The 12,991-nt window shown below is 41.0% G+C and overlaps 1 protein-coding gene across 1 annotated transcript in view; it reads right to left on the bottom strand.

The window, feature by feature from the left end:
- The window catches only part of LOC117063885 (netrin receptor DCC-like), a 474,587-nt gene that overhangs the window by 81,354 nt on the left and 380,242 nt on the right, over positions 1-12,991 (bottom strand). The gene's annotated exons all lie outside the window — the stretch shown is intronic.

Raw genomic sequence — 12,991 nt, forward strand, 5'->3', positions numbered from 1 at the left:
GATTTTTTTTCCTTTTCTTTCCAAGAAGTTGTCAGCAATAGTTTGAATACTGTCATCCCCCAAATTACATCCTCTTGGAACCTCAGATTGTGATCTTATTTAGACATAGGATCTTCACAAACATAATTAAGTATCTCAAGATGAAATCATCCTGTGTTTAGGGTAGGCCCTAAATCCAATGACTGGTGTACCTGCAGGAGGAAGAAAGGACACAGAGACACACAGACATGCAGGGAAGAAGGCCACAGAGGCAGAGGTTGGAGTGATGCAGCTACAAGCCAACGAGTCCTACGGGTGGCTGAGTCCATCAGGAGCTGTAAGGGACAAGGAAGGATTCTCCCCTGAGTTTTCAGAGAGAAAATGGACCTGCTGACATCTTGATTTCACACTTGAGGTCTCCACAGCTGTGAGAGAATAAATTTCTCTTGTTTTAAGCCACCAAGTTTGTGAAATGCCTTAAAAGACCAATATAAGTGTCATAAAATGAATGGTACTTTTCTTTAACCTTTAGGACTTGCTGTTACAAAGTTACTGTAGAAGAAACTGACACAAAGATGAGGGTCCATATTTAATAAACATTCTCTATGAATGCCTAGAGAATGATAGAAACAGAATCTTGGAATTAAAGGGGTCATTATATATAATTTTGTTCAACGTCTCCGCAATATAAGCAGCCTCTGCAGAGCATCCCTTCTAGATTATTCTCTGGCCTCCAGTAGATGACAGGAAGCTCACTATCCCACAGAGTCACATAGAGGCAGGGCATTTAAGGAAAACAGCCTACATGCCATATAACCCAGAGCAGACCATTAGACTAGTCCTCTCTATATTGTCACAGCTACCATGTACTTTCAGAGTTTCAAAGAAGTAAGGCAGCTTCAAAGGGTGGCAGTACTGTGGTCTAAATGCAGATAAAACCTTGCCCTGTCATCCTTAAACCAAATTTGATTTTTGCAAGGAACAAAAAATAGAAATACTATTCACTGACATAATTTTATTCAATTATCTCTGCCCAAATGCCTGTGGCAACTGAATAGAGTTAATTTTCATACTTGTGACCAATACCCCAGTCAAATTAAATCAAATCAACTAGATTTTTTTTTAGCACTTTCTTACTTTCTGATAAATATCTCACTGAAGCAAAACACTTACCAAGAAAAGTAAGCTTGCCATAGCGTACACCTCAATAAATCTTGCCAAACTGAGTCAGCTGTATGGCCAACATTTAGATGACAAACAGAAACTTCCGTGTATCCAGAAGACCCGCTCATGCCTCCTTCCAGTCACTGATAACCCCAATGGCAGCTAATCTCCTGAGCTGTCATTCATTAGATTAACTGTGCTGAGGTTTTGGTTTTAGGGGTTTGGTTTTTTTGTTTTTGTGTATGAGGTAAAATAGACATACTATAAAATTTACCATTTTAACCACTTTAAAATGTATCTTTCAGTGGCATTAAAACTTCTGCCTGTTTTTGAATTTGATGTATGTGGACTCATGCAGAATGTACTTTTGAGTACTGCTTCTTTGATTTGGCACCATTTACATCATCTTATGTTTCTGCAAACACAGTTAAATAAATATGTCTTTTAAGTATTTTATCTGTGGGAGAACAACACATGTGAAACTCTTAAGATGGGTGGTATTCTGGGTTAAAAGTCCCCTGGAGACATGTATTATGTTTGTCCATTACACATAAAAGTAGTTTTGAGGCTCTCAAAGTATACCCTTAGAGACCAACTGTACTCTCTGGATGACGGTTCACTGCTTGTGTTTTCTGAGCATCTGAATGTTAGTATCTGCCGCCACAGTGAGAAGCATCGTGGCTGAACACTGGGCTGGGGGTAGTAGAAGCTCATAGAGAATGAGCTTCCTTTTTTTGAAAAAAAAAAAAAAAAAAGAAAGAAAAATAAATTTGGAAATTCTCTTAATTTAGAAAGAGGTAAGGAGTGACCCGAGCCTCAAACGCTATCATTGTCCCTGTTAAACGAATGATAAGCTACCCTATAAACCTGAGCTGCTGATTTATAATGCATGCTGTTTTAAAGGTTATATGACATACAGTTTAATGACCTAAAATAAAACATTTTTATTTAGCTTTATGGGCCTTGTTCTACTAAATATCACATTTCCCTCTGCACCAAAGGTTGTGGAATTGTCTCTTCCTCATCCTGTTTACAAATCTAGACAACTCTTGGTCAATCTGCAGAAGCTCAGTTGACTTCTGTTCCCAGGAGCCCTCTTGCGGTCAGTTCTCAGCAGGGAGAGGATTCATTCATGTGGTCTGATACTTGTTAACTTTACTGGACGCAGATGAATAGGCAGATCATACTTGGCAGGTAGACGGGGTGAGGGGAGTGGTATAATATTTTGGTTCTCGATCACTTGTTATCCCATTTAGCCTCCCATCTATGAGCCCATCGTTTTCCCTGTTTTCAATGCCTCAGGGCCATCTTTAAAGAACAATCAAAAAGCTGCAAATTTTAGAACAGTTTCAAGATGAATAAATGGTTACCTATCACTGAAATAGTAGAATGCTCCAGAGAAACTGCAGGAAAGTCAAATCGTATGCATGAACAAGGAGGGCTACAGGGAGCTAGGACATAGTCTTTATGAGGCTCATGGAGTCAAATGGAAGATGCTGATATTTTCCCATGACAGTCCAGTATAAAATCCTATCTTCATCCCTCTTCCAGGTGAAGACTTTTCTTGACAGCCACGTCATCTGTATGGACATGGGTAATTGTATGGTGTTCTTAATTAGGCATCAGACTTACTTATATTCACCATCCATCACACAAAAGACTATGCCAAGTACAAGAGTCAGAATCTCAATCACAAGCCACATGTAAGAATACCGAGGTTTCAACAAGCAGAGCAGTTGCCACAGTCACATCCCTATATGTCTCCAAGAGCTTCCTCCCCTGCCCACCAATGAAGTCAAAGGCCCTCCTCTTCCCCTTACTGTCCGTCATGGGTTGACAAGTGAGCAAGAGGACAGTTTCAGAATTGTGTTGCCCAGAGAAGCCCTGGCTTCACAAGGTGCTGCTGATTGCCATCCTGACAGATTACTTGTTTCATATGCAAAGAATGAAAGAAAAGAGGAGCCCCAGGGATCTCCCTGCTCTGCAGCAGTCAGACATAGCCTGTGGGTATGGGGCAGGCAGGCCAGGGCCTTGCAAGGGCCCCTGCAGAGGAATGAGTCAGAAAACAGTAAACTGAGAGCAGCTGAACACTGAAGTGGCTCCCTAGGTCTGAGCAGGGATCATAGAGTTGAAGAGCAAGAAAGGACCCCTTCTTTTTACAGATGAGGAAACAGAGGCACTGAAAGGTAAGTTGTACGCTGAGATCACAGACCTAGTTAGGGCCAGGGCTAGGAGAACTCAAATTGCCTGAATTCTAAGCCAGAACTCCTTCTCCTGCATGTATGAACTAATCCAGAAAAGGCAGCTCCTTCAAGAAGGAATCAGTATGGAATGTCAGTGGGTGATTGGGGTGGGAGGAGGATGGTAGATTGATGACACATTAAGGCTCTATATGAACGGGCAAGAAACCTAAGCATAGCCAACATACCGGCCTAACACAATTCACTTTTAGGAGTGCTGTTTTAGTTGGGGATAAAGGACTGCAGGGGTTCCCAGCAGCCCTCAAAAGTGAGCCTCAGAAAAAATGTAGTGTTGGCCAGGCATGATGGCACACTCCTGTAAACTCAGCACTTTGGGAGGCTGAGGTGGGCAGATGACTTGAGGTCAGGAGTTTGAGACCAGCCCGGCCGACATGGTGAAACCCTGTCTCTACTAAAAATACATATAAAAAAATTAGCTGGGTGTGGTGGCACATGCCTGTAATCCCAGGTACTCAAGAGGCTGAGGCACAAGAATCACTTGACACCAGAAGTTGGAGGTTGCAGTCGAGATCATGCAACTGCACTGCAGCCTGGGCGATAAAGTGACACTTGGTCTCACAAAAAAAAAAAAAAAAAAAAAAAAGAAAGAAAAAATGTAGTGTTTTTGTTTGTTTCTTTTTCATGCAGGATTGTTCCCTGATAGCAGGTAGCAAAATGCAGAATCAGAAATTTTTATGCTAAAAATAGTTATTATTCTTAAGAAAGGGACATTGAAGGTAAAGGCATTAAATGACTTGCTTGCCCTTTCCACTCTCTCACCCCTCAAAAGTAATTGTGACCCTTTGGCCAACATAGTCACCCACAGTAAACAGTCTGATTCTTTCTATGCAGCCATGGAATGGACTCTTGCCAGCTACAAACAACTGGGAATTATTTGCTAAACTGTGTATCTGATTTTTGAAGAGAGTGATTCAAACTCATTTGCATTCCAGAATTGGCACTGGGAACTATGAAAGAAGATGAAATCCCAAGAGAGACTACTTTTAAAGTGTAAGTACTGGTGGAATATGTGGCATCCTGTAATATGGTCCTTCTCTGCTTGGGCTGTGCATTAGAATCGCCTGGGAAACATTTTAAAAATGTAGATGCCTGGGACACACCTCAGAGTAGGTAAAACGGGGGGCAGTCCCCCGACTAAAATATGACAAAAATGTTTTCTGAGTAATTCTAATCCACAGTGAAGTTAGAGAATCATTGGTATAACCCAACTAGATTCTTTAGAAATAACAAAACAAACCTAAGGAGATTGAGTGACTTTCTGTAATTGCCTTTGTAGATATAGCAAAGAGAGGCTAGAATCCAGTACTCCTAACTGCTAGTCCAATAATCCTTCCATTATCCAGCACTTTCTCCTATGTAGTAGTCATATCTTAGATGGAATAAGGAATTCAATGTGGATAAGATACATACTCCTTGGAGAGAAGCTGGAACTGTCCAATAAGCAAACTAACAGAAAACTAAACAAACAAATTAGTAAGTTCATTTTGACTATCAAAGACAACATCTTTTATATCCATAACATTTCTCTTTTAAATAAATGGAATCTAAAATTGTCAGAGAGAGAGAGAGAGGATAGAATTATCAGTACGTTAGTATCAACTTGGAAGAATCCTTAATTAACATTCAATCATTGAATCCTTTTAATGGAGTAATCAGAACCTAATAGTCAGTAATCCAACATTAGGATTAGGGATGAGTATGCCTATAAATAATCAGAATTCAAATGGATGAGATGCTTATCCAAATTATTGCAGCCTCTCAATTCACTCACTCATCCTTCAGATAATGTTGTTCTTTCTCCCAATATAGCAGTTCCTTCCCAGTTCAGTATGCCCTTCTACCTATATTCTGTATTTTCTTTCTTTTTATAACATTATAGCATTTAAAAAGTATTACAGAGCTAACTTCAAAAGTTCTACTACCCTAAATAAATTGCTTCATTCTTTCTTGCTCCTATTGTTGCTTTGTCTGTTTAGCTGAGTTTTATATGATCATTAACACAATGTTCATTGCAACTTTCAAATAATGCAATGCACTAAAAATCTGGCCCCAAAGTGTATTTGCTATGAAACCATATTTGCTATGAATGTTTGCAGTAGCTCTGAGAGGATTTTAATGCAACTATCATTGCCACGGACCCTGTGGTCAGATAGACTGGTTTGGCATCTTTGTTCTGCCTCTTATTAGTAGTGTGTCCTTAACATTGCCACCTGGTAAGTAGGATAGAGATAGTCATAGCATTTGTCATATAAGGCTGTTGCAAGGATTAAATAAGATTCATATAAAGTACTTAGGGCTGTGCCAGGAACATAGCAGTAGTTTAGAGGTAGTATTTAAATAGACTATAAGTCCCCGGATGATAGTTTGTAGTCCTAAAACAGAACCCAGGCCATTATATCTTCATAAGACCTGCTTATTTACTCAGTGTTTTCATCTTCCTTTCTGTGTGAAACTTGTACTTTTGGTCTGCCCTGACACAGAGTTGTGTTTTGATTATGCACATCTGGCCGGCAAGAACCAAGTGCTTCCCTGTATTGCACTTAGCACAGTGCCACATATAATTATAGGCTTAACACTTCCCTTCTGATGATAATGATGATGACAGTAACAGCAGCATTGATAATGGCTAAGAGATGACAAATAACCTGAAATTCAAAACTTGCCTAAGGAGAGGCTCCCTCTCCTTAGCTCTGGGCTGAACACAATAAAAATGATCATCTCAATCATGGATGCAATTAAGCACTTCCCTGCTGGAAGCTGAAACTAAAGGATCCAAATGCATGTGGGCTGCCCTAGGGTGTATCTCATGCCTTCCTCATGCTGCTGGCTGTGCTACAAAACATTAAGAGGCCATCAAGCACCCCAGACACCAAGTGGTGCCAGGTGGCCAGGGTGGTCTCTTGAAGCTTTGTCCTTTTTGCTTTCGGTTTTCTTGTTCTCTCTCCTCTGCTCTCTCTTCCTTGTAGAATGAAGTTCAGTTTTGAACAGGTCACTGGTTCCCATGGTTTTCAGAGCTTCTTGAACTCTGTGGCTGTGGTATTAGCTCTGCAGACTTGTTTTGCACAGTCTGCATTGTGAGTCCATGTAAGCGGAGGTTAAACATTGTCCTTTTTCCCTTGGCTAGTTTATAATGGCATCAGAATATAATAAATGAAAGACATGCTATGTGAGAGAAAAGAACGGACCTAGAGAAGCTGAAAGAATTGAACATCAACTTGGACAAGTCCCTCGACAATCCTTCCATTGACAGAGATTTCAGAAATTTCCCAGCTAGGCACTAAAGTGGTTTTGTATCCCAAATGGCCTCCCTCTACCAATTAGGAAAATTAATTCAAAAGTCAAAAAGATGGAATAGAGTGAGCTCTGATTCCCTTAGAGGACAAGTGAGGCTGACTGAAGAACAGCAACAGAAATATGTAGCTTCAGGTGAGACACAAGGAGGAGACACACGGGCGAAGCTCTCCTTTGCTCAGCAACTCTACGCACTCTACGGAACTCTATGCACTCAGCCCTTTTAAACATATCCATCTTCAGTTCTCCCTCTGCCTTTGCCAGGCAATTAGCTTCCAAGTTTGAGGCAGACCAATTAGGATATTGATTGGTGTATGAATGAAAGGCAACACTGGTAACTATGTAATGTTAGATAATGAAAATTAAGAATGCCAACATGAGTGTTTCAGAAAATCAAGCTTCTCAATGTGACTTGACTATTTGCTATGTACTGTTGATGCTAGTTCCAGCTCTAGCTGGAAATACTGTGAAATACTCAGGATACTTAGTATTTCAAGATTCTTGTATGGAATATGGAGAGAATACTATCGGCTTTGAGATCAGTCACACCTGGGTTACAATAGACTCACTTTTCTCATCTGTAAAATGGTACAACATATATCTCATAGTGTTATGGTAAAGACTGAGTAGGTAATGCATGTAAATTGCTTACTATAGTGCTAGCATCAAATTAGGTATTTTACAAATGGTTGCTAACAATTACAAGTAAAAGTCAAATAATATATTACAATATAAAAATATATTACACACATATAGTGGTATGCTTAATATTGTTACCTAACAGATTCATTTTAAAAATTAAGTAAGTGGAGGCTGGGTGCGGTGGCTCACAACTGTAATCCTAGCACTTTGGGAGCCTGCGGTGGGTGGATCACAAGGTCAAGAGATCAAGGCCATCCTGGCCAACATGGTGAAACCCCGTCTCTACTAAAAATATAATAATTAGCTGAGCATGGTGGTATGCACCTGGAGTCCCAGCTACTCAGGAGGCTGAGGCAGGAGAATTGCTTGAACCCAGGAGGCAGACGTTGCAGTGAGCCAAAGTCACGCCACTGCACTCCAGCCTGGCAACAGAGTAAGACTCCATTTCAACAACAACAACAAAAAAAACAGTAAGTGGGAAAGAATTTTACCTTGATGCTTTTATAGTCCACTGAGCAGAGCAGTTAAATTTACACATATAAATGGTTTGTGCTAGTTGGAGATACAGAAAAGTCAGGGATTGTACAGAAAAGTCAGGCATTGTTAGCAAATAGGTATCAAAAAAATGTCAGCAGGTGGGACACATGCCATGCCATTAACACAAGGAACCCCCAAGACGACATCTTTCCCCATGCCTATTTTTACTGGGTCAGAAGAACAAAGTGAGAATGTAGTGGGGTGGTAGCAATTCCATCCTCTCCTAAATAATGGCAGCAAAATCAAAGGTGCTATGGTTTTAAGAGCGGTTCATTTCCTTCCCCAGCATCTAAGTCTTGGCAACTTAAAGTCTTGGCAACTTAAAGTCTGAGAGCACACCAACAGCCTTGGCAAGTCAAGAACAAACTTCAAAAACTAGAGATCAAACTCTATGACAGATTTGTAACGAATTCATTGTTAACTCATTTATCATGTAAAAACAGTTTATTGAGGTCCTTCTGTGTGTCAGGCCATGTGCTCAGCATTGAGCTTATAGCAGTTACATAGACAAGGCCTCATTAGCTGGGGGTGGTGGTGGATGCCTGTAATCCCAGCTACTCAGGAGGCTGAGGCAGGAGAATCACTTGAACCTGGGAGGGAGAGGTTGCGGTGAGCCAAGATTGTGTCATTGCACTCCAGGCTGGGCAACAAGAGTGAAACTCCATCTCAAAAATAAATAAATAAACAAACAAACAAACAGATAGGTCTCATCCTTATATCCTTATAGGTCTGTAGGGTAACAGTAACCATCGTGGAAAAGGAATATAAAGTCACAGTGTAAAATGACTGGCATACAGATGGTCATCAAGTCTTTGACTTTCACGTGCTCATTGGCAGGATAAAGTTATTGTTTTGGAAACCAAAGATTATCTCCAAACCTATCACATAAAATCTCCTAGAGACCAACTCTCCTCTGTAAGCCTTAATTCCCAATCAGCATCCTGTCTCCTCTCCTTCCACCCTTGATATGTATGTCAGAGGCAAAATAAGGAAAGTGTTTCTGGAAATACAATAAAGTTATTTCTAAGATCACTTAAAGTAGCCCCTGCGATGAGCCCTAGTTTTCTACCTTTGACCTGTTCTTTATACCATTCTATTAATCTAAGCCATTCTAATTTTTAATCTCTTACAAAAATTCCCTTTGGGATTTATATTATTAAATACGTTTTAACCACTTTTTTTGTTTGCTAAGAGAAATACTTGCCTATTACAGAAAGTTTGAAAAATACAGTAAAATATGAAGAAATGTTTAAAAATTAAAATCACAATCCCATCAACCAGAAGGACTATAATGAACATTTTGGTGTCTTCCCTTCATGTTTTGGTGGATGTCACATGCACATGCGTACATATACACGCACACATCAACAGGAACATGCACGCATGCACACACTTGCAAGCACACATACAAGTTCACACTGTACGTTCTGTTTTTTTATCCTAAATTTTCTACCACATTACATCATTAATATATTTTTATCTTATTTTAATTTTTTTTTTTTTCTAGAGACAAGATCTCACTCTGTCACCCAAGCTGGAGAGCAGTGACATGGGCATAGTTCACTGCAGCTCATCATGAGTATATTTTCATGTACAATAAAATTATTTGATGATACTTTAATGACTGCATGATATTCTGTCGTACGATTATACTGCACTTTAATCAGCCATTTCCATATGGATGGCAGTATAGGATATTTCCCATTTTTTCAGTTAAAAATGCAGCTGCAATAAACATCTTTGTAAATATATTCTTACACACATGTCTAAAGATTTCCTTAGAGAAACACTGGATCAAGGTGGAAGATAGCAAACACTTTTAAGGCCTTTAAAAAATTGCCAAATTGATTTCCAAAAATCTGGCTGGTGGGCAACCCCACCACCAGCATCTGAGAATGCCTATTCCTCCACATTCTCAGGTCAACAAATGCATTGTTCCTTTTTCATTCTGTAATCCCAACAGTTTAGAAAAATCTATCTCACTGCTATTAAAAATCTTATTGATGTGCTTATTCACTGCATTGAAAATATTTCTTACTATATATTATCCATTTGTACAGTTTCTTTCCTGTTAATAGTCAAATTCATATAATTTTCCAATTTTTCTAATGGTTTTGAAATCCAATTTTGAATTCACTTTATAGTAATTTTGCTGCATAATGATTCTTCTAGTTACTTAGTAGTTGTATTAATCTTTAACATGTATTTGACTAACTGATAAGATATTTCAAAATAAGATAGCATACATTCTGTGAAAGCATCTGGTGTTGGGAGATTCAAAGATCCCGATCACTGGAAATCAAAGGAGAGCACACAAGGCTAGCACACACAGGTCAAGTTCCTTCCAGCTAGCACTGGGAGATGACACTGCTGACTGACATGAGCCTCTTGGCCCTTCTGTACCCTGTAGATCTGGGGCCATGCCCCTGTGATGGGCCCTTGTTTTCTACCATTGACCGCTTCTTGATACTACTCTATTATCCTAACATGTTCTCATTTTTAATATAACCTTTTCAAAATGTTTAAAGCCAGATGGTTATTTTGGAATTAGACAATCAGTCTTTCTATACTACAAGTAGCATGATGTGTTAGAACATGAGCTTGGAATTGAACAGATATCAAATATGGATTATACAATCTACCTGCATTTTAATAGTCCCAGCATATATCACCTAGAACTCATTATTTATACTCTCTGAGGATGAGTTTTCTCTCCTATAAAATGGAGATAATTACAGGTATCTTGCAATCCAGGTGTCCTTCCATGTTTAACAACAGCAAAGTACCTTGCAGGTGTTATTGTGAAAGATAGGGATGAAGACAGTGAAAAAGAAGAGAACTGATTGCAAGAAATAAACTGAACTCGAAATGTATCTTAGTTATTGTTCAGTACTTGACTTCCTAACAGTATAAATACCAGTGGACAAGGGGATCATCTTTGGTAACTAAGCTACGCAGATTTTTATTCTACCAGAAAGGGCTCCCAGGCCAGGGTTCTTGGCCTACTTAACCCAGGATCTTTTTTCTTTAGCTTCAACAAGAACTTAATCACTTTGTAGGTTTGGTATAATTTTATTGCAACATAGCATTTTATCAAATTTGCTTTTTCTCTTGTACTTTTCTTTCCTATTAATTTTTGCATAGCTCATCTAAGGACTGAGCTACTCAAAGCCTCAGATTTGGTGACCATGGCCTCGTGGTGGGAGACTATTCATGGCTGAGACTAAGAATCTTACACAGGGACAGGTGCACCACTGCCACAGCATCTCTCAGAGCCTTTCACAGGGACAGGTGCCCCACTGCTACAGCATCTCTCAGAGCCTTTCACAGGGACAGGTGCACCACTGTCACAGCATCTCTCAAAACCTTTCACAGGGACAGGTGCACCACTGCCACAGCATCTCTCAGAGTCTTTCACAGGGACAGGTGCACCACTGCTACAGCATCTCTCAAAACCTTTCACAGGGACAGGTGCACCACTGCCACAGCATCTCTCAGAGCCTTTCACAGGGACAGGTGCACCACTGCTAGAGCATCTCTCGGAGCCTTTCACAGGGACAGGTGCACCACTGTTACAGCATCTCTCAAAACCTTTCACAGGGACAGGTGCACCACTGCTACAGCATCTCTCAGAGCCTTTCACAGGGACAGGTGCACCACTGCTACAGCATCTCTCAAAACCTTTCACAGGGACAGGTGCACCACTGTCACAGCATCTCTCGGAGCCTTTCACAGGGACAGGTGCACCACTGTCACAGCATCTCTCGGAGCCTTTCACAGGGACAGGTGCACCAACGCTACAGCATCTCTCAAAACCTTTCACAGGGACAGGTGCACCACTGCTACAGCATCTCTCAGAGCCTTTCACAGGGACAGGTGCACCACTGCTACAGCATCTCTCAGAGCCTTTCACAGGGACAGGTGCACCACTGCTACAGCATCTCTCAGAGCCTTTCACAGGGACAGGTGCACCACTGCTACAGCATCTCTCAGAGCCTTTCACAGGGACAGGTGCACCACTGCTACAGCATCTCTCAAAACCTTTCACAGGGACAGGTGTACCACTGCTACAGCATCTCTCAGAGCCTTTCACAGGGACAGGTGCACCACTGCCACAGCATCTCTCGGAGCCTTTCACAGGGACAGGTGCACCACTGCCACAGCATCTCTCGGAGCCTTCCACAGGGACAGGTGCACCACTGCCACAGCATCTCTCGGAGCCTTTCACAGGGACAGGTGCACCACTGCTACAGCATCTCTCCGAGCCTTTCACAGGGACAGGTGCCCCACTGCTACAGCATCTCTCAGAGCCTTTCACAGGGACAGGTGCCCCACTGCTACAGCATCTCTCAGAGCCTTTCACAGGGACAGGTGCACCACTGCTACAGCATCTCTCCGAGCCTTTCACAGGGACAGGTGCCCCACTGCTACAGCATCTCTCAGAGCCTTTCACAGGGACAGGTGCACCACTGCTACAGCATTTGTCAAAACCTTTCACAGGGACAGGTGCACCACTGCTACAGCATCTCTCAGAGCCTTTCACAGGGACAGGTGCACCACTGCTACAGCATCTCTCAAAACCTTTCACAGGGACAGGTGCACCACTGCTACAGCATCTCTTTGTTGATAGATCCCCAGTTGCCCTGCAGGACTTCAATGCAAATGAGCTTCGCCATCTTTTGCCTTTAGCCTCTGCTATTGGATGTGATCCTATCTACCAGAGTTCTGGTTTTGGGTTAGGGTTTTAGCCTAGCAGTAAGCCACTATTTTATTCTCTGCTTCTATGAGTTTTTCTTTTTTGATTCCACATAAAAGTGAGATTATGTAGTACTTGTCTTATTGTCCCTGACTTATCTCCCTTAGTATAATGTCTTCCAGGTTCATCTATGTCACAAATTTCAAGATTTCTTTATATTTTAAAAGGCTGAACCATTTTCCATTGTGTATAGATACATTTGTTTTTAATCACATTCATCCTTTGATGGACACTTAGGTTGATGCCGTATCTTGACTATTGTGAATAGCCTTTAAATGAACATAGAACTGCAGATACCTCTTCAACATATTGACTTCATTTCTTTTAGATATATAAGATACATACACAGTAGTGAGATTGT

The sequence above is a fragment of the Trachypithecus francoisi genome, unplaced genomic scaffold, assembly GCF_009764315.1.
Source record: "Trachypithecus francoisi isolate TF-2019V2 unplaced genomic scaffold, Tfra_2.0 Lachesis_group19, whole genome shotgun sequence".
NCBI lineage: Eukaryota > Metazoa > Chordata > Mammalia > Primates > Cercopithecidae > Trachypithecus > Trachypithecus francoisi.